General features: G+C 41.2%; 2 protein-coding genes across 6 annotated transcripts in view; one reads left to right on the forward strand and one right to left on the reverse strand.

Annotated features, from left to right (window-relative positions):
- Positions 1 to 23,167, forward strand: part of LOC127044377 (uncharacterized) — a 564,702-nt gene that overhangs the window by 321,113 nt on the left and 220,422 nt on the right. The gene's annotated exons all lie outside the window — the stretch shown is intronic.
- Positions 1 to 23,167, reverse strand: part of JCAD (junctional cadherin 5 associated) — an 83,647-nt gene that overhangs the window by 39,785 nt on the left and 20,695 nt on the right. For 2 of the 5 annotated variants that reach the window (XR_007772462.1, XR_007772460.1), the window contains exon 1: positions 22,541 to 22,668. The exons of the other annotated variants lie outside the window; for them this stretch is intronic. The gene's annotated coding sequence lies outside the window, so the exon portion shown is untranslated. Of the gene's footprint in view, positions 1 to 22,540; positions 22,669 to 23,167 lie in introns of those variants that run through there. 5 annotated transcript variants of the gene reach the window in all.

Below are 23,167 nucleotides of genomic sequence, written 5' to 3' on the forward strand. Positions count from 1 at the left end.
TTATAGTCTATCAAAGGGAAAATAGGATGCACTTTTAAAATTAATGCTGTCTCACAGGCTTGGCTGGTACCCAGGACAAGAAATCAAAGGGGTCCCCTCCTCCTCTAGAGAAGTGCTTTTAGGGCACCTGGGAGCCAGGATGCTGGTGGCAGGAGATGATAATCATCACATGGATGGCTGGAGAGACAGCCCTATGCTTCCAAATCCACCCACCGGCAGCTTCTCCAAACTAAAACACAGAATTATTTGGCTTCTGAAGTGCACCCAGATAGGCCTGTTGTAATAGAATCCTGTCCCAGCTAGTTTGGTTTTAAATGATACTACCACCAGAGTTGGCCCAATGTGATTTGAGTAATTTAGTTGATGAATTTCATGATCTCTTTTAAAGAGGAATTGGAGGAATGTTTTTTCCATCATTTGCTCAAGCTATAGAGCTGGGCAAATCATTGGTGAATAGATTCCAGCTTAGTGAAATTTTCCATATTTGTGAATCATTTCTTTCATTATTCACTTGGCTTTACCTGCCTACCCAAGGCTCTCAAAGGGCTTTGACCATGTTCATGAACAGAGCCTCACATCATCCCTGTCAGATATGTGATGCACTATAGCTCCATTACACAGCCAGGGAAACAGGAAGAGAATCTAAGTGACTTGCCTAAGGTCATCCCAAGAGTATGCAAAAGAGCCAGTATGGAATACAGATTTCCTGCTCCCCCATTCTTAAGCTTTAGCTGTAAGACCACCCTTCTCCAGGCATTTTCTGTTATCTAACAATCCTTTTTTCTTATCTAACCTGCCAGCACTTAAGCACATGCATAACTTTCCACATGAGTACTCCCCACTGACTCCAGTGGGATGTCACTGCCTTCAGTGAGGCTACTCACATGCATAAAGTTATGTATGGGCTTAGTACCCACAGGATCAGGGTGTGTACAGAAAAAGCTGTACTCCTTTTGCTGCTAAATGTCTACACCATGTTTCAGCCAGCTACACTCATCACAGAAAAATTACATAGTCTCACTACAACCATAGGGGTAGTATCACAGATACTCCCTAGATGTGGTAACACAATTTGCCATAGTCAGAAGGACTGACAGTGGATTGAACATTTAAATCTCTTCACTGTATTAAGAAAACTGGGAGGTAGTTCAAATAAAAAATAACCAGAATCTGACTTTTTGCAAAAACCGTTCTGGGATGATTAGCGTCATTTGCATGTGTGTACTCTTATCTCAGTCACGAACTGTTTGCTATTCTATGGCAGCTGTTCACTAGGAGAAGAGAGTCATGGGAAGCAGAGTTGTTTACTTCCCCCTTCCTCCTTGGCCTCAACACCTCTCACTTGTTATTGTGGTGTTTACTATGCAATATACAAAACCCCTCTTCACTCCAGCGCTGGTAATTTCACAACTCTGCTGATTTCATTAGGGAAAGGCTGCCATGGCATTCAAGGGAGTGAGAATGGGGTGAGTTGTCAACGTAGAGGACGGGATTGTTATTTATTGAGCACCATCAGGGTGCAGAAAAAAGGAAAGGACAGTCTTTGCCTCAAGGGGTTTACAATCTAAGTACAGTACAGTATAAATACACAATCCACGATATAATCGGATACTGCTCACATCTCAGAGCAGTGTGGATAGTTTTTGGTAATGTAATTTTCCAGAATTCTTAGATTGGGGCTTGCTATTGATAGAATTATGGAAGAAGTGCAGAGCTGTCAACTCCAGCGATTTTATTGGAAATCTTGCCATAGTGCCTGTTTTTCTTAAAGTCCCAGCTCTTGGAGCTGAGAATCTCAACTTTCGTTTAAAAAAAAGGTTCTGAAAAGCCTAACAATGTGAACTCAGTGTAACCTAAATACCCAGAAACTGGATGGCAAATATTTAAAAAAAAGGATTATTTTTAAAAAAGCTAAATGATTTTTAAGCCATAATGTCTGATGTTTTGGGGCCAGACTCGTGGTTTTTAAATGCTCAGGGTGGCAGTTCTGGAAGTGCATGTGAGGGATAGATCTGAATGAGAGAGGATGACTTGTGGATAAGGCACTGGACAGGGACTCAGGAAACCTAGGTTCTGTGCCTGGCTCTGACGCTATTTTGCAGTGTGACCTTGAGAAAGTCATTTCACTTCTGTTTCCTCTTTCACCCTTTGGACTCTAGATTTCTCAAAGCAGATATTGTCTCTTACTGTGTGTTTGTACAGCACCCAGAAAAATGGGCCCTTCTCTCAGCTGGGGCCCTGTAGCTGCTACTATACTACAAATAGTAACTCCAGTGAGAAGATCAGGGCTGAAGTAAGGAGGAGCATGGGACATGGTGAGGGCTGTCCTGGCTGAACAGTGTTTCCTCACAGGTCCCCCTCCACCTTGATTGGTGTAGGGAGCTCCCCCTCTTGGTTCAATTGACTCCACCCTCTGGAGAAGAGGGTAGGTGTTTGGCACTCAAGAGTATGCAGATTCAAGCATCAAAGGGATTGAAAAAAGTAAAAGATAGCAGTGGGAGAAGTGTCCAAGAAGGGGGACATTTCGGAGAGGAAACTGGAAAGAGGAAAGGAAGGAAAAGATGTGAATGGGGGTGGCACTGTACAGGATCCAAAAGGTGAAGGCGTTAGGGGAAGGAGAGAAGAAGCTCTGGAGGGATCCTGAGAGAGGAGTGACATGATCCAGTAGCAGGAGCATTTTGTACAGACTGCAGAAGGCAGGGCGAGCACAGGGGAGAAGGTTTCAGAATTGCAGGAAGACATAGCCAAGGGCTGGACTAGGACCCAGGGAAGGAGGCAAGCCAAGCAGGAGTCCTAGGTAAAGTTGCCACCTATTCACTCAGCTCACATTCTGACAGGTGTACTTCAGGACATTTAAAACAGTTTCAAAATATCTGGGGGTGACAAATTCCCAGCACAGGACTGCAAGGGGTTTGGTCCTGAGGAACTAGAAAGCAGCATCCATAAGCTGGAGTCAGTGGCTAGTATGGAAAGAAAACTGCTGTATCTGTAACCCTGGGTGAGGTGTTCTTTCCCATCTAGTAGCATCAAGACCACTTAGAGCAATTAATGAGTCTGCTCCAGAGCCTTCACTAAGAGGCATAAGCCTTTTAGCTCATGCAGTAGAGACTTATGCATTTAGCTCCAGAGGTCTCAGGTTCGATCCTGCCTGTCGGCGACAGGGTGTCTCTCGGTGTTACACATCCAAAGCTGGAACATACAAATACAGAAGAAACTGGCTGGATAGGGGAACATATAAAAGTAATAAGCAGGGAGCACAGACGAGGGAACAAAGGCAAACCATGCAATGGTCAGGTCTTTGCGGCAACAGCAGTCTTGCTTCTTTGGGGTAGTGGAGCCTAGGTCATTTCTTTGCAATGGTGATTAAGTGGGAAGCACTGCACTGCTCAATGCATTTCCCTGCTGACTTTCTGGTTCACTTTGGGCTGAATTCTGCTTTCAATGAAGTCAGGAGTTTTACCATTTACTTTAGTGGGATCAGGACTTGGCCTTTAGCAATTCTTTCCCAACTGCTCATTCCCCTAAGGTTACAGTTCATGTTCCACCCATGGCTTTGCTCATCAGGGTCAGTGCTTTCCCTCCATTTCTGCTAAGCTCGTTATTAGTGTTATGTCTCACTTCTGGAAGTGACCTTGTGTCAATGATTTTTGCACACTGCCTGGTTGGGAATGTGATAGAGGCTAGAGGTGCAGGCCCAGCAAATGTTCAATTAATGACACAGGACTGAAAACACTTTGCCCGGTTTGGTTTTTTTCCAACGAGTAAGTTAACTGATTTTTCATAATTTTCTCTATAGCTTTTGTTGCTAGTCTATCGCTGTATTCTAGACCATATCCTGAAACCACCACATACCTGAGAGTTACCATAACTAACTAGTCACAGATGTAGTATTAAATCCATGGCTATTTTTCCTCCCTCTTCTGTCCTATATGGCACACATTACAGCCATAATATATTAAACTTTCTTGGAACAGATGCTATTCATAAGCAAAATTACCATGATGCATTTGCAGAAAAACATGTTACATGGCCCATACAGTCAGCAAACACCTGTTTATAGAATTGGCACCTTTTTTTCATTTGGAGCATGTTAGCTTGAAATATTTTACAGTTACGTGAAGGGAAGAGTCAAGACTTGCCACAGAGAGGAGATGTTTTCATTTGTCAGTTCTTTTCTGCTTCTTCAGCAGTATTTTGACCCTCGTCACTTGGGGATTCAATTTCTAAACAGCTTCCTAAACTTTCTTTAGCAAGCAGATTAGAAGGGCTGCCTTTCAGTGGTGGGGAATCAGTCAAGGTATTTTTCAGTGGTTATTCTTTTAAAATAATTGAACATGTATTTAGAGTTCTTGAAAAGTGCAGTACTGGAAGCTGTGGGGAACTAAGTTCTGTGTTTAAGTCACTGCACTGATAGAGCATTGGTAGCAGCAGTGTAGGTTCCTTGCACAGCTTGGTCAGCGTGCTTCAGCCCTGACCTAAAGGGACCACTTCAAGAGATCTTTCAAGTCCATTCAGTCTTTGGCCTCCCTACTGAGGCTCGCTGTGGTGTTAGACTTTGTGCCTTGGACACCTGGGTCACTGGGACAGGTAAGAGCATTTGGTGCACAGATAGGGGCACTAGTGGTGGAATTAATACACTACATTAATTAAATTCCTTCCTCCCCTCCTTGCCCCAAACATAAGATTTCAGCTAACACTTAAACTGAAACTGCCTGGAGCCTCTAAAACATGAAATAATAATGGGAAAAATAAGCTCCTAAAATACAGTAGAACCTCAGAGTTATGAACATGAGAGTTACAAACTGACCGGTCAACCACATGCGTTTAGAACCAGAATTACGCTATCAGGAAGCAGCAGAGACCAAAAAAAAAAAAAGCCAATACAGTACAGTACTTGTTAAATGTAAACTACTAAAAAAATTAAGGGAAAGTTTACATCAAAGATTTGACAATGTGCTTGTTTCATTTAAATTAAGATGGTTAAAAGCAGCAGAAGAAAAATGCATAGTAAAGTTTTAAGCTGTATTAAGTCAACATTCAGTTGTAAACTTTTGCAAGAACCAAAATGTTTTTGTTCAGAGTGATGAACATTTCAGAGTTATGAACAACCTCCATTTCTGAAAACCTCAATTTTATAGCCCCATAGCCTGAGCCTCATGGGCCTGAGTCAGCTGACCCAAGCCAGCTGCTGCTGTACCATGGGTCTTTTATCACAGTGTAGACATATGCTAGGTATCTGAACAAGGCTTACAGAGCCCTCTGTCTATTTACGAAACTTTTCTTTTCACCCTGTGACCGTGGCAGAGAAATTTCCTGAGTGGAGTTCTCTGCCCCGTCATTTCTCACATGAACTCCAGAAAATCCCCAATGTCAAGCAATTGTTATCTAGACCTAATATGAACTAAATTGATTACAAACTAAGTGAGAAAGGGACCAAATCTTTGCTAGAACTGGCCAGCTGAAAATTATTCTGGCATGGATTGGGGGAATCTCTCAGTTGGTGTAAAGTTAGCAGATCCAGCACTTGCACCAACCACCCCCAACTTGGTATAGAAGGTGTCAGGGACAGAGGGACCTATTGGCACCAGGGTAGACCTCTGTTCTGCTGATCCTCAGCTGGTGTAGGGGCCCTAAGAAGAGCTCAGATGCAGAAGAAAATCTGCCCTAAATGATAATGAGGTCTATTACACTGCAGCACAGAATACTGCACCTTAGACCTATGATATGTTTCTAATGTTTATTTTAGGAATGTATTGCTCTATAGAATTCTGGTCCCTTGAACTAGCTTCATGAAAGTAATATGGAGTGCTGAGCTCAATTCATTAAAGATTAGAAAGACATGGATCGTCTTATAGTTAAAGCAAAGGGCTAAGAGTCAGGAGATGTGGGTTCTGTCCACAGAACCACGGCCAAGGAAACGATGCTAGCATTTTTCTAGAGAGCTGTGCTTAAACCAGTCAGCACTCAAGCCTTGTCTACACTGGCAAAACTACTCATTGTTGACAATGGGTATCAGCAATTGCTCAGCTAAACCCATTGTCGACACCTACTGTTAGCAGTTCATCATTTTCAAATACAGACCAGGTTTCTAACATGATTTCCTGGTCTGGAGAATATGGGAATAAAGTACCAGCAAAAGGTGTGAATCCCATAAGAGTCAGGTGATGAAGGGCCTTAGTAAGTGTGTAGCTGTAATGAGAAAAATAAATTAGTGCAACAAAAGATAAAAAGCAATAGGCCTGGTCAGGATCTCATTTACAATGGCATAGAGCCCTGATCCTGAAAAGTATTAAGCAGCTCCTGGGAGGTGCTAATGCCTTCAACTCTCATTAACTTCAAATGGTAGTGGAGGGCACTCACCAGCTCCCAGGAGGTGCTCAGCACATTGTAGAACTGAGTCCTAAAGCTGAAGTAACGCCACTGAAGTAGTAGGGCTCATCCTGGCCTCACTTGTACCACTGTAAATCTAGTCTCAAAGGAGTCACTCCAGATTTACACAGATGAAAATAGGATCTGACCAAATGGTATTACACTGGTGTAAAACTGGTGTGAGAACAGAATCAGGTCCAATATAGCCACTCACAAATATGGAGGGTAACTAATGGTGCCCAAACACCCTTAGCCTCCTTTATTAAACTAACTGTACAGCTAGTTGAAAAGAGCAATTCCACTTTCAGAACAGCTGCATACACATTCTCAGGTGCTAGAAGTAATTTAACTTACAAAGACATAGCGTATATCATGAGAAACTCACCTGTTCACTCATATAAAGAGAGATTGAAATGACTAGGGTTGTGTTTCTGAGAGAGAAGACGTGATGAAAGTATCTAAACATTGAAGGATAAAAAGAAGGTATGGTAGACTGAGAGTTTCTATTCATCTGTCTCATAATATAAGAACAAGGGCAAAAATCAATGAAACTAGAGGGCACCAAATTCAAAACTAAGAGGAAAGAGGATAAGAGCAAATTATTTTTCACACAAGCAACTGGTTGGACTGTGGATCTCATTGTCACAAGATATCACTGCAGCCCAGAGCTTGGCAGGAACCAGAAAAATTATATCGATAACAAAAACAATTACTTACTATAATAAATATTCAAAAATAAGAGTTTGGAAGGAATATAATCCTTCAAGTTTCAGGACATAAACCAACCTCTAGCTACAAGAGGGTTAGGAAGAAACTTTCTCTGCAGCAGGTTACCCCATAAATGCCTACTAAAGGGTTTCTTCCTCTGAAGCAGCTGGTATTGGCCACTGTCAATATTGATCAAATATTGGACCCAAATATTGGACCAGGTAGATGTTGAGTTTGATCCAGCATTGCAATTTCAAGGTTCCATGTTTGTTATTGGAAAGTAAGAGAATTATATCTTCAAAGATTTTTTTTTCACAAAACTGAATTAGGATATCATAGGAGTTAGAGAAGGAAAAGACTAAATCACTTAGTCCATCCACCTGCCAGAGCAAGAATACTCCTCACAGTATGTTACCTAGTACCTTGTCTGGCATAGTTTCACACATCGCATGTCATTGGGCTTCCATAGGTCAATGGGGAGTTATTCATTCTTCAAATTATTTGTTTGGAAAAAAGAAATCAACAAAATGGCACCCATTAGTATGAAACAATGGTTAATTGGTTTGATACAGTGGTTTCCTAATTTAACACAGAGCACTGCGTCAAAGGCAATGATGCAATAATATCTTTAGCACAGCATTTTATGTTACAGTAGGAAAGTAACTAAAACAGTGACCAAGCCGTGAGGCAAATGCCAGTAATAAAAATAGCTGATTGTAAGTGCTTTGTGCTTTAGACTCTGCAGTTCTATAGAATTTAAGAGGGAGGAAACCAATAGGCTTGTATAGAAATTAAATAGAATTTTATAAATATTATTTTATGAACATAAATCCTTTTTGAACCGTCCTACAGATGTTAATGAGCAATTATTCCCCTGATATAGAATCATTTGGTTGGTTTAAAAGTGTCTACTGCAAGGATAACATTCTACATGACTCTTCCATAAGGAAAGTAGTTAGTATATGATAACGATGGTGCAGTGTGGAGAAATATGCATCTTCTATAGACACATCCAGATAGCTCTATGAGAGACTGCAGAACCCCTCCAAACCATTAGACTCTCCCAAAAAAGAAATACACTACCCGAGGAACTAAAGAACCACAATAATTTTGAATTGACAAGAATATTTTGAGGGCAGTTTTTGGTTTTGAATTTGAACTGCTATATTTACCTCAAAATACTAGCCTTATAGATGCAACTGTCATCCACTGGGTTAAACAGTAGACAGAAAAATATAGATACGTGTCCTTAACTGAGGAACACTGAGCATTGGACAATCCAGTTCTGAGGTGGGTAAAGTTCTTGTTATCTAACTGATATATACCAGAAGTGCCACAATTTTTACAAATCCAAACAAATCCTGACATGGGAGGTTATACAGATTCTGGAGCTGCTGGAAAGAGGCCAGGGAAATGAACCAATCTAAGAGCAGCCCATCAAGACAGGAACAGGAAGAGCTATTCTACAGTTATCCAATGTCACAAATGATCCTTAATATTTCTATGAGGCTCTAGGATTATGCTTTTAACAAGTTTTTAATAGAAAATCATTCTAAAATTACTGACTGGCAGGTGACACAGCTAGCCAACTGTTCCATGGTTGTACTGTTATCTGTGCAAAAGCATTGGTCCACTTCGGTCCAATGTATGTTGAACATATGAGTCCAGGCAAAATTATCTCTAGATGAAGCATACCAGTTGCACAAATGCATGATAGACCAGCTTCATTTTCCCTTGAACCCCTCATAACATGGAGAGATTCTGCCTTTAGGTGAGCTTCTGCCTTTTAGACAAACAGGTGTGAGTCTCATTGCATTCAGTGCATGGCCCGTGCACATATACAAAGGCAGAATTTACCCCAGTGCATATTACACACTTCCTCCTTTATATACACTTAGGACCAACCACTAATGTCCCACTAAAATCTTAGCTCAGCTCCACTGGAAATGCTTCCCGAGGAAGACCAACTAAGAACTGCATGATTTGGCTGTTTTAAAATAATGTGTGTCTACTCTAATGCCCTCTGAACACATACTGGTGATGACTAAGAGAAATGTATATTAGTGGTGAAAAAGTCATGTTAATTACACTGATTCCTCCCAAGGGTCATGATAATGTTAGTATAGTATATTTACATAAAAAGGCTAGGAAAGACGTAGTCATCCTACCAAGATGAAAGTCTCTGAAATCTATTAATTCTTTATACCAATAGCCTTTTGTCAGAAAATTGTTGTTATTACAAACAAATCTTGTTAGGAGGTAAAAGGCATCAGCACAGATTTTGTTACTTTCATGTTATAACTTCTTTTTAAAAAATGAAGTTAAGGTGTTACTTCCTCTGTATTCCAGAACGGAAGGTACCAGTGCTTAATTAACCGGTGCTAAACATTACAACAATAAAATCCTTTATTAGGCAAAGTCTCATTTGGATTAATAAGAAGGAGCCAACATACACTTTATTAGGCTTTTTTTAAATCCAGGAAAATATGATTTAAGGCTGCCACTGCATCTTTAACTTGCCCAGGTTATGCCCATATGGTTCTCTTGTAGGGGGTTCAGAACTATAGTTGTACCTGTATACAATGCCATATGTACCGCACTTAGGATCAAAAAGGTAAATAAAGAATACTGTGAAAATCTTAATTAATCTCTTCTTTGTTTTTATTGGTTTAAGTCCCAATCGTGACATTGGATGAGTTACAAGCATTGTGAGAAATAACCTTCAAGTACTCTTTTATTAAAGGTTAGGCTGATTAAAGGCGTGAATAATGAGAGGATACACTTGTACTGTAGAAATTCTTTTTCGAATCAGATACCAATCCTACAGCAGTAGAGATCACATGAGATTCAAAAATTAATCTGTTCATTCCTAACACACACATCACTGATATCACACAGAGGAAATTATAAACTTTCTAGCAATCCCTTATTGGTAGTGGACTGACTACAACCTGAGAGGGTGATACTGCTCAGAGCAAAAAAGAGGTTGTGAACACAGGGTAAGCGATGGAAGGACAGAATGTAGAGTTCAGCTCTCAAATTATGAGCCCAGTCATCCCCATGGGCAACTCCCCACTGCAGAGAAAAATGCCCAGGAGGAACTCTGCAAGGTTCAGCTCATGAAGTTGCCTTCCCGGTCTCATTTCACAGGGTAGGGATGTCCAACCCCATACTAGGGGAGAGAGTGTGGCCTTGATACCACATGCAGGCTAGGGCTACACAAACCAATCAGGCTGCAAGCTGGCAGTTTCCCAGGCAGCTGCACAGCCAGCCTGGCCCTTTCACATGCTTCCTAGTCAGCCCACTCCACACAACAATACACTAGGAGCCATGCTGTCATGGGGTCTCCCCCCACCCCATCTATTCCCTACTAACATGACATGCTCTGGTTCAACTACAAGTTGTTGGGTGCAGGAATCACCATGGGAGGTTCTACAGCCTTGTTAAGTAGCTGGTCAGACTACCTAGGATATCTTACACTTTTGAAAGCTGAGGGCCCCTTCAGAAATATGAAACCAGTTGTGCCTCTCTTGAGCCCTGGCAGGCATTGTTAAAGGCCAAATGAAGGTCACAAGGTATGTCAACGCTATGGATATACCAGCATAGCAGTGTTAGCATAGCCCTGTAGGGTAGTCACGGCCTGCACTGACAGAAAGGGTTTTCTGTCAGTGTAGAAACACTGCCTCCTGGCACAATGTTAGCTACATCTACGGAACCACTCTTCTGTTGATGTAGCTGCGTCTACACTGGAGGTTATGTCAGCACAGATCTGCCAGGGTGCGTTTGTTTTCACTCCCCTGACCAATGTAAATACACCCCTATAACTTAAAAGTGCAGACCAAGCTTCAGAATACACTGGGTTCTTCCTCAAGGGATCCTCCTTCTCCTTACATATTAGGATGAGCAGTGAAAGTGTTAATGTTACCATTTAAAGTATGAACACTAGCATCTGGGTTAGCACCCACTGAAATGAATGGAGCAGTTCACATTGTTTCAGCTTGTTACCTGAACCCTCATCAGCCCCCTACCACACAATGTCTTTCTCAGGACAATTCAGCAGCAGTGAAACAACATTGCCAGAGCTGAACCATCATTTGTGGAAACCCTATCTTCCAGGCTTAGCACTTCCCAAAGGGACATTATAGCAAAGGCATTGGAGCCTTCCCAAAAGTGGGAGGGGGCTGGGGGCCCACTCTCCTATTCCCCCCCTGAGGCCTCTCTTCTCCCAAAACCCCACCCTCCTATTCCCCCCCTGAGGCCTCTCTTCTCCCAAAACCCCACCCCCAATCCACCTCTTCCCCCAGAGACCCCGCCCCTGGCCAAGCTGGAAGTCGGAACAGGACCGGGGAGCCTGGACCCCTCTCTTCTCGGGGGTGGGGAATGAAAGCCCTTGTCCCCACCCCCAACGAGAAGGAGGGACTTTGTAGAGTAAACAGAGTTACACCAGAATAGACCAGTTGAGGATCTATCCCAGAAAGGGTATTCAGTTCCCTTCAACCCGTGAGTATTCCAAATGGACATGAGCCTTGAAGGAAATTCTTGGCCAAAACAGTAGTTTAAGACCCCTGTGTGCATTCAGAAAAGTTTGGGGGCATAGATAAGCAACATCTGAAGAAATTACCATTGAAAATGAAATTAACACACAAAATCTTGCAATATGTCAGAACAACACTGAAGATCTAACTTAAATCCACCAAGACCAGGAAATTAAAATAGAGTTAAATCTTTACTACGTCCTTCTTTTGTTGTGCCTGGTAGGAATTGAAGAGCACATGTGTGATCGTGCACACAGTACAATTTATACTGCAAATGCAAGGCAAAAATGACCTGAGCGAAGAATGGCGAGTGGTGCCCTACCTCTTAATTTCCACCATTTTTTAGAAAGCAAGCAACAGAGGAGTTTGTTTTCTGATCCTTACACAATGGTCTCCCTCTATTTCTCAATGGTCTCCGCACCACAATTGGCCTTAGTACTTAGCATCCTTATTGGTCTCAACAGAGATGGTAACGAGTGAATGGTGTGGAAACGGAACTACCCTCGTAGTCTTAGCGGTGGTTACTCCAGATCAGGACTGAGACACAAATGTGGCAGCCTGGAGAGCTTACATTGCTGCTTGCCCTGTGACCAGACAGAGGACTTCAGTTTCTAGGCAGGCCATTCTAGCACTTTTGATGACCACACACATTTCCTTTAAAAAAAAAAACCAAATCAGAACAACCCCCACCCCAAAAAAGCTCCCCTTAAAATTAGCATTAACCGAATTAAGCATTTAGTGTTTATTATTTATTTTTTCTCTCATGATTTGAACAGACCTCTCTTGAATCTCTAACAATTACACAAGAGACTAGAAGCACAATATAAACTCATTCTTAGCCCTACATAGTTGTTTTTTAAGTTAACCAAGCATCCCAATGCAATGCTGAATTTGTCATCCATATTCCTCTCCCCTTAAGCTAGACATAAAAATAAGAAAGTTGTGAAAATCCAGGTACAAAGAGAGAGAGCACCTCACCATTTCACTGCACTGAATTCATCCCAAATACAAAAAGCAAATTCTCTTTATGCATGGTGTGCAGACAAATAAATGAGCAGTTGAGAAACGTGTGCGGGGAACTATCTATTCTGATGGCAGTACCTTTTGCTGGAGATGGAATATCTGTTTGGGTGATCTGACAAAAATCTTTCAACCAAGTTCTTATGCTATAAGTGCATTACATTTGGCTAGATTCTTCTCTCATGTGATAAAGCAGACAGGGGTCCATGTAACAGACACTCTTGCACTTCTCAAATATTTGTCTCTCGCAGGGTTCCACATGAACAATCTGCTCTTCTCATCAAACTCTTCTGTTTGGCAAACTTTAATGCAGTTTACCTAAATCCGTGCTAGACTGTAAAAGGCCTAATCGATTTAACATGTTTATTCCTGATGATGTCAGGCAATGATTATAACAAGCCACCAGATGAACTGATCTGTTGGCAGGTAAACTTAGGTTTCCAATCAGAGGCTTATAACATTAAAGTCAAACGCTCTTAGCATAGCTCATTCCTGAAAAAATGTATCCACCCTGGATAAAAAGTTTTCAGTGAGTTACACCAACACCACAAAGAAAAAATCCCTCCCTCCCAATAGTGTGCTGCATTCTCATATTGATACCTTAAAGAATAGCATGCAGATATGGAGATATATTTCACAAAGGAATTAGAAGTAAATCCAGGATTAGAAGTAAAAGTTTCCATTTAAAACCTAAATACCACAAGTTACAATGTTATCAGCACCATGATTAGAAGAAGGATGAAGAAACTCTTTAAATATAGGAATGACGGAAGAAGAAAAAGTTCTGCTCTCAGTCTTGCACAGTAATGTGCAAATGTAGTGTCTCCTCTGCCTGTGTGTGTATGTTTCCTGCTTGACATTAGCAGGAAATCTTCAGTATTCTGCAAACCTATATGTGAAGATGACCACTACTGTGAGCATCTCAGAAGAGAAATTGGCTGTCCATCTGTATACATGCGGTATACTGTATGTTTCCTGTAGCTGGCCACTGTACTCTAGTTGTATTACAAAGCATGTTTCAAAGGGACCATCATTTCTTCTGAAATTACTGGCACCGGGGGAGCAGCAGAGCTAGCAAGCATGATTTCAGGGAGTTTATATATCTTTCAATCCCATGAAATAGGTCCAAGTAGCAATTTTCTTGGAAAGCCAAACACAGAGGTTTTACTTAGGCTGGAAATGGCAAAGTATTTGTATTACAAAAATAGTTACAATGCACTAGATATTTTGCTGATTGCAATAATTGCAGCAGCAATTTCCTTTTATCTAGTTCAAAGTCTCAGTTGCTTCAAGTTTAGAGCTGTCGCAGAGCCAAATGAATAATACAGGGCCCACATTCAATGGAGACAGTGCACCCAAACCAGCTGCTGGCAGTGGCCTACTTTTGCAAATCTACAGGGAGTGAGGGAAGGACCGAGTACAGCAGGATGCAAGCTCCCATCTACAGTTAACATTACTCTGAAAATAGCCTATCAGAAGTATCATAGGTTAGAGCAACAACTGAATTCTTGAGGGGGATAAGCCAGCATTTACACCAAACTCTACATATATATATGCCATCGTGTGAGTGCCTTCTTATTTCAAATAAGATGATGTTAACGTGAAGAAACATCGGGCACATTATGAAATTAGGGGGAATCAAAAGAAAATTGAGCTGCAGCCAATCTCTTTGAGAATGAAGGTGGCACATCTTAACACTGTTAACTGTCTAGGAGAGGAATTTTTTTGTAAATGACAAAACATTTTGTTTTAACTTTAGAAAAAGGCTCTGTAATCTGACACGCTAAACACCAATTCCCAACCAAATCATCCCAGCCATGGCTTTGTCAAACCTGGCCTTAAAAACCTCTAAGGAAGGAGATTCCACCACCTCCCTAGGTAACCCATTCCAGTGCTTCACCACCCTCCTAGTGAAAATGTATTTCCTAATATCCAACCTAAGCTGACAAAGTCCTAGTGCAGAGGGTCCTAAATATCCAACCTCTTCTCATTTGCCATTTAAGCAGATTTATAATTTACAGATTATTATATCTTTACAAGCCTACCGCAGCATAGTTAGTCATAACTAGACAGATAACCACTGTAACAGGAGTGCATACAGAGTGGCATGTGTGCACCACAGGATAACTGAGGAGTAAGTGAACCTTAGTTTTCTAGGTACTTTTTACAGGAGACTGATGAAAGTGTAGCTTTTCTGTGAATTTCTGATAGATCCCTCAGCAGGAAACAATTACACGTAATACCAATTTCCTGCAGAATCTCACAAATCCGTCCCTGCAGGGATTTCACCTTTCAGTGGTCTCCACTGTACAGTACACAAATCTAATTGGAATGGTACAAAGGCAGACCTGTGAAGCAACACATGTTTTGCACTCTCTGAAGGCTGGAGAAAATAGTCTCTCATCTTTTAATAAAAGAGTGTCGCCAAACTATGCACCCTCCAGTGACCAAGATGATTCTGCACAAAGCCAAGAGGTGGATGTAACACATGGTGGAGAGGATGGGAACAAACACATACAGCAGGTCCTGCTGCTTTTGAGGCATGACATTATACTTCTGCCTTGACAGCAAAACTGGTAAGAGTTATGTCTGTGATAATTGGACACACTTGGGCATTGAAACATCAGTGAAAGGGTGCACTTCCCTAATGACAGCCTGCTAGAAAGGGGAAAGCCTCCTGGGAATGCATTTCAACACCACTGCACTCTCCAGCTACATCATCAGGATAAAAGCGGCTGTCACCCCAGAGCTCTCTTGGAACGGTTGTCATTCTCCACCAGTAATAGCAAGGGTGCCAGTCTGAGGAGATCACAGACGCAAACATCAGATACACATTTAAAAACAAATTAGAGAGAGTTGTTAACTAGAAACAGATCTTCAGCTGGTGAAAATTGGGTTAACTTCACTGAAGCTGAAGGAGCTACACCAGTTTACCCCACAGGATGATTTGGCCCAAGAGTCCAGCTCCTAGTGGGCGTGCATCCATAAATAAACTACCACCACAATTGGCACTAACAGGTATTCTTGTTGGCAGACTCAGCAGGGAGAGTGAGGGCTGAATGGACAGGGAATATGCACTACCTTTGCCCCAGGGCTGACCCCTTCCATGGGGGTTGAGGCAGGACAGTAACGGGACTCTCACACTGCTGCCTGTGCTGTTTCTGCTCTGTAGGTGAACAGAGATTTCCAGTCTCCAGGAGCCTCAGCCTGGCAATGAAAATTCACCTACACTATACTCACTTAAAGAAACCAAACAAAATAACCCAGGGGTTCTACTGGGTTATTGTCATAATCATTAGCTCGCCTTTTTATTTTGGATGCCACTGTCTTTTCTCGTAGCTGCTGCTTTCTTGAATGGCTGCCAGCATGAATGTGGGCCCAGTTTTCAAAGGAGCCCCACTTTCTGCACACTGAGCATTTGCTCAGGCCTCCAAACCACAGATTTACATAGCCAAAGTGGGTACTAAAGTATGCAGTTTCCCGATTACTGTGTACAGGCATGTGCACACACAGACCTTAGGCCCTTTGAAAACTTACTTCTGTGTATGTGCATTTGTCTGTATTATTCTTTAAAGCATCATAATATATATCAGATGTGCAGACACCATGATCAGCAGCTAACTGCACATTTGTGGCACTGGTAACAGAATGAACCGGTGAGCTTGGCCAGTAGCGTTTACCTGTAAGCAATCTGACATATCGCCCTAGCAAAGGAGGATGGTAAACACAAGCCAGTCCATTACAAGATGGCCTGTATCTTAGAAATTCTGACAGGTAAACACCGAAGAGACTTGTCCTACTTGGTCATGGTTATAAATATTCAATTGTTTTTTTTTTTAAACTCTATGTCTTTTCCAGTATTGAGCTATTTATTAACTCCAGCTCTGGTGGACTTGACATTAACATTCCAGTTGAATCTTATCTCAGTTTCTAACTGTAGCACCCTTACGGCTTTATCATTTAAAATGGAATTTCAGCATGGAAAGCGCATTGTCATCTAAGACTTAATTTTGAGCATTAATAAAGAAAGGTAACAAGGTATGTGCTGCTGGCAAAGTAATAATTCAAATCTTCACTAGGATGGGGCTGAAATAATGAGAGGACTAGAACAGCTGGGAAAGCTGTTTAGCTGCAGTTTCTGGGGACCAAGCTGTGCCACGCTGCTCTGCAGATATGCAAGGAAGGGAGTAGGGTGCCTCTGAGTGGCAGCCAGGAACAAATGCATTCCCTGCCTGTTTTGGAGTCCAGAAACTGCTCCCTCTCTACACCCCTTGAAACAGTGGGTGTGGAGGAGATGAGGTTGTGGATCTGTCCCCAAGCAGTGGCAAGCAGAGCGGACAAGGTGGATGGGGGGGAATATGTGGCACTCCTGTATGTGTGCCAGGAGCTCTGAAAGGAATTCTGCCTCTGCTGGGTTATCTCCCCACCCCAATGCAGAGTGGTGTCTAAATGACACAATAGAGGGGGTGGAGGAAAGGGGAGTGTAGAAGTACAGAGTGTAAAAATCTGTGACCGTTTCAGCCTTTGACTTTCTGTGCTGGTCTCTAGCACCTGAAGAGAGCAGAGAGAGGGAACAGTTCTGTGCATGAGACTTGAAGAAAGCATGAAGCTATCTGTAGCAATTTTTTAAAAACTGTTCATAGCTTTCTAACTTGGGGGAGTTGAGGGGCACAGGGTGTTATCTCTTTCAGAGAAGTCAGAATTTAGAGGCCACTTCTGCTATTTTCAAAGAGCTTAACATCTACAAGACAAGGCGCTGGCCTACTCTCTAGACTAAGATGAGCTTCTGTGTTCAGACTGACTGCCATAACACCATCTCTTGGCTATTTGGAAAGTTAATTATTTTTTCTCCACTACAGCTGGTCAAAAATGCATTTTTCCCCTCATGAAAAATTTTGAAACAAAAATTTCTCATTTCATATGTTTCACTTATCCCAGAAAACTACACATAATGTTTCCTTCCAACATTTTGATTATGTTTGATTCAAATGTTTTTTTGAAAACTAAAAAAAGGTTGAAAAGGTCAAAATTTTGGATTTTGTTTTTCCATAGATCCCAAAGCTGGAAGGGACCATTGTGATAATCTCATCTGGCCTTCTGTGAATCACAGGCCATAAAACTTCCCCAAAATCTTAGAAAAACATCCAATCTTGAGTTAAACATTGTCCATGATAGAAAATTCCCCACAACCGTGGTAAATTGTTCCAACGGTTAATTACACTCACTGTTAAAAATTCTCTCACAATTTTCAGTCTGAATTTGTCTAGTTTCAACTTCCAGCCATTGGTTTATGTTATACCTTTTGCTGTTAGATTGAAGAGCCCACTATTAAATATTTGTTCTTATGTAGTTACTTACAGGCTGTAATCAAATCACCCCTTAAGCTCCTCTTTGTTAAGCTAAATAGACTCAAGGAGCTCAGTCACTATAAGGCAGGTTTTCTAATCCTTTAATCATTCTCATGGCTCTTCTCTGAACCCTCTCTAATTATTCAAAAACTTTTTTAAATTGTGAGCACCAGTACTGGACATAATATCGCAGCGGAAGTCACACCAGTGGCAAATACAGAGGTAAAATAACCTCTCTACCTTTACTCAAGATCCCCCTATTTATTCATCCAAGGATCACATTAGCCCTTTTAGCTATAGCATCACAGTCGGAGCTTATGTTCAGCAGATTATCCCTCTCCCTCCCCAAATCTTTTTCAGAGTCACTGCTTCCCTGAAAGTACATTCTTTGTTCCTAGATGTCTACAATTACATTTAGCTGTATTAAAATGCTTGCCATTTTCTCTATCCTGCCTTTTCACTACTGAATTCAATAGGCTGAAAAAAATGTTTAGTTTTCTCCCTCATTTATTTCCACCTCTCCCTTTCCACTCTAACTTTTAAAACTTCATCAGCTTTAGAAAAGCTACAGTGCTTTCCTCTTGCCACTCTGCAAGTTTTCTAAAGTTGGAGCCATTTTTGTTCTTTTTACACTGTGACTTTTCAAAAGGAAAGATAGAAGAATGTAAAAAAAACAAGAAAAACCTTTGTACATTATTCATTGTATTGAACTGAGTGACAAAAAGAGAGAAAGGAGGAAAAACAAAAATTCAAAATTTTGAAAAAATTTTGTTTTCAAAAAATGAAACAATTTAAACTTAAATGTGAAATTAAATGAAAATGCTAGTTTCAGTTCACTTTGAGTTTTTGCATTGAAAAATTTAATCCAAAGTGACATCTTCCTGCAACAAGCATCATTTTTGACTAAATCTCACTTTTTGGTAGGAACATTTTTTGACTAGCTTTGCTCACCAATATGGAGGATTCCACATATTCTTCCATCACCTCTGGGCTAGATTCCTACAGTTTGTTCTGCTTTGGGTTCCCTTTGAAGTTGATCCAGAAATTGCACCACTTGCTGAAGAAAGCTTCTCATTTGCTTCACATGGAGGTAGAAAGTGTGTTGCTTATCCTTTGAGATGTGCACTCATTGCCAATAAGCCAATGGATGCACCCTAAGGCTTTAATGGTGAAATATAAAAAGCCATGGGGCACATAGCCCAGCTTTCCAGTATCTCACCTGATATTCATGTCACTTCATCTATTTGTATTCATAATCTTGTAGATGTTGGGATTTCTCTAACAATCTCTAATCCAAACAGGGCATTCCCCACTTGAGATCTCAGAAAGAAAGGAGCCAGGGTAAACATGTAATTTACATGTTAATAGAGGTCTGCTTGAAAGGAGGTGTGTGTCCTAAACTAGTTAGCCACACAACTGGTAAATTAACTGATATGCATTTTTTAAATTGCAAAAAAGACCACAAGTTAAAATCTGTGTTTGTAAAAGAAATAAAGAAACAATGAAAGAAGAAAGGATTAAACTTCTTTTTATCTGTGGCATTTTGAAGTGTTAATTGATATCAGGGTAAATCCAGGATTGAAATCATTCTACAGCACTGAAGATTATCATTAAGTCATGTGTATGAAAGGAAGTTGTACTTTAGGCTATCCAAAAGCTTACACAAAGACAAAGGCATAGTTTGATACAGCTCTAAAAGGAATTACTCCTTGCTGCCATTTGTGTCACCTTTACTCATAATGGAGGGAAAAAGATAAAGGATCAGACCTTGGCAGGGCTGGTGCAAGGAATTTTTGTGCCCTAGGCGAAACTTCCACCTTGTGCCACCCCCTGCCAGCTAAGCCAGCCCCCACCAGGGATCTCCCCCCCACAACAGTAACCCCCCCCTCCCTGCAGCAGCTAACCCACCTGGGGAGACTCCCCCCACGGCAGCTAACCCCACCCTGTGCGACTCTTAACACTTGCTTGTACAGTCTTATTGTAGGGCCTATTTTAAAGTGTATTGTTACCTTTAGCCAGTCTCCAGTCAACACTGCAGAAAGTTAAAGCATGGTTTTGCATGTGTGTCTTGTGTTTTATTTTAATTGGGAAGCTACCAAATCAGTTGTGGAGAAGTAATATGCTGTCATTGAAACCTTTACAAAATTACTAACAGTACAAGTGAAAACAATGACACCTGATGTGCACTGGTATAAATAAGAGAACCAGACCCAGAAATTCTGGCATGCTTTGAGAAATAAACACTTATGCAGTATGTAATTACTGAATTACAATTGATAGTGTTTCTGATGCATGCTCTTAAGTTGACAAGCACTGTTATCTTTAGCAATATTAGTTGCCTATTCCATTTTCATATCAGAAACATCTGGCAGACTTTTGTACTATCAGGGTGAAAAAAATAGCCACTAACTATTAGCAGCTTTATTCTTTGCTTGAATTTTTTTAAGCTAACTTTACACTTGGAGCTAATTTTCCTAACCAAGTTGCAGCACTCTGTGAACAGGGGCTGACTGTATACTAGAGATGCAGGTAGGCCTGTAACTATAGGTATACAGACATTACCAAAATGTTTGTTACAATACTTACTGGTATATTCAAAGTAAATAATTCCATTGGAGTCACTTCTGCATGTGTGAATTTGATGCTCTTCATTGGCTAGAACTAAGCACAATGAACCACTCTTACACTAGTAAGAATCTGGAATAACACCATTAAATTTGTCCTTGTGTGGGCAGGCACTGTTCCATTCTGAATCCCACTTCTACCAATACACCTTAATCCTGATCTGAAACTTCCTGTGGGTGCTGGGGTGGCCTGCTCTTTTAAAGCTCTGAGACCTGGAGCTGGCCATCTCCATCCTGTTAGCCTGCCTCACACACCTGGGATGGGGTCTGGGGTTAATTAGTAGGACCCACTGAGTATGTAAGAGCTGATTCTCTCATACAGAGGAGTAGGTGGGGAAAATGTATTCAGGAAGCTTAGAGAGAGACTGCAGAACATGGGAGAGGCTCCTGCAGGGAAGACCTTGAGACAAGGGAAGTTGCTCTAACTAGGAAGGGCTGGGAGTAACCTGCTAGGGCAGGAAGGACCTTGAGACACCAGAAGAGTTTGGGGCTATTCCTAGCTTAAGGTTGGAGAGAAAACTTCTGGGTTTATTGCTGAACTTTAGTGTAATAAACCATGCCCTAAGGAGGGCTGTTGTCATTGAATTCAAGAAAGTCTGTATGAAGTTGATTTAAGAAGCCCCTTGAAGAAAATGAAAGTGAAGTAAGTCACCTGCAGAGCAACCTCTGGCCCTGGGGAAGGGCTCAAGAAGCAGCCAGCGTGGTAATACTGCTATACTAATCTTAGGCATATCTCAATTATATCAGTGTGTATGGTGGTTTCTACCAGGGAGAAATGCTGACTAAAATTTAGGTTGAGGCCATTCAAATCTTTCCCACCTGTGACCCTGAGTCAGGACTGAAACCCAATAGATATTTTACTCAGAATGGGGTTAATCAGGAGCTTCTCCATTTAAGCCAATAGTTACTCCAGTATAATACTGGAGTAAGTGAGCAGGAAATCAAATCCTAGGCCTCCAGAGGAAACAGGCCTTTAGTTCAGAGCCCTTCACTGAAAAGAAGGGTTTGTAATAGAAACAAAGATCTATAGTTTCATATAAATTACAATAATAAAAGAAATGCATAAGCAATCAAATAAAATATGCAATTAATTTGTATATGAATCTCTTGCTCCCAACTCTTACTCAAGATAGTTATATAATTGGAAAGCTAGATCAGTGAATGGACTTCAGTTATGTTTCTTTCTGAAACATTGTATCTGCCCTTCCCCCCCCAAGCACTTGATTTGGGAGATGCTTGGACAGGTTATTATTTATGACAGCACAAACTGGTGGTACCAGGCAGGCCTCTGCTGTAGGGAAGGAAAATACTAGCACCAGCATCTTTGCACCGCATATGTATGTGATGAGATAATACTCATCTGGCACTGAGCAGCTACTGGAACTCACTAAATCTTTGTTTTGTAATTGCATGCAGAACAGCTACTGCCAGCATCGTACATGATTATATAGCATGCTGTAATAAATTAAAGATCTCAATAAAGCTCTAAATTGTGTAAAGTTCATGTTATTTCCAGAACTTTGGCTAAACAGTTAGGGCCTGATTCCCCTCTTACTTACACTGTTGTAAATCAGAAATAGCCAATTGGAAGTTAATAGAACTACACAGGTGTAAAACTGGTGCAAGGGAGTCAGTGGCTTCTTAAACTCAGGTGGAAGATATCAGAGATGAATCACTCTAAAAAGCTGTATTAGTATTTATATGGTAACCTATAGTTAATTTTAACTAGTCCATGTTACTGGCATTTGTAAAGGAACTGGGAATCAGCCAGTCATTAGAAATTGTTTTATGTCCTGCAACATCTTGCCATATATAATATTATTCTGCTAATCAAACTACACGATGAGGTATTTCCAGTTCAAAACCCATCTGGATAAATATGGCCAAATTCTGCTCCCTCTTACATTGCTGTAAAATCTAGGATAACTCTACTGACCTCAGCTTGGTCCAGAGTGCATCCCTGTGGCTTTTGTTGGTAAATTGGTGGGACAGTTCATCTCTCATAGCACTAAGAGGAGCAGAGTGTCCAGTTCCATGGTGTTCTGGAACTATCTGTTTGAATGGCCACGTTTGAGTGAAACAAAAATGAAAGAGATATGGAAAAATCTCTTTATGCCTATAAAAGGATCACATCGAAACCACAGGATTTTGTATAGGAACCTATTTCCTTAAATAGTAGTAACTGTCATTAGATACATTCCCTCTGTTAAACAAATGGTGGCACAGAAAAGAACTACTATATCACACAGCCGTTCCCCCTTCCTCCTCCTCCTCCTCCCATGTCTCTTGCCTTCAGAAACTGCAGATTTCAGACACAGAAGAGGAAAGTGATTGCAAAATAAATATACAATTAAGGGAAAATCTGCAGGGTGGGATTTCACTGCCCTCCTCAAAACCCACCATTTTCTTCATCTGAACTAGAGTAACTGAAACCTTGAACTAATTCTTACTGGACTGCTAAAATATTGTACAAATTCACACTGGAGACCAGCCCCCTGAGGCATAGCCAGGGTCCAGAATGAACTAGAGAAGAGTGGAGAGTCTGAACTGTTTAGCCCTGCCT

Source organism: Gopherus flavomarginatus, chromosome 2 (genome assembly GCF_025201925.1).
Source record: "Gopherus flavomarginatus isolate rGopFla2 chromosome 2, rGopFla2.mat.asm, whole genome shotgun sequence".
Classification (NCBI taxonomy): Eukaryota; Metazoa; Chordata; order Testudines; family Testudinidae; genus Gopherus; species Gopherus flavomarginatus.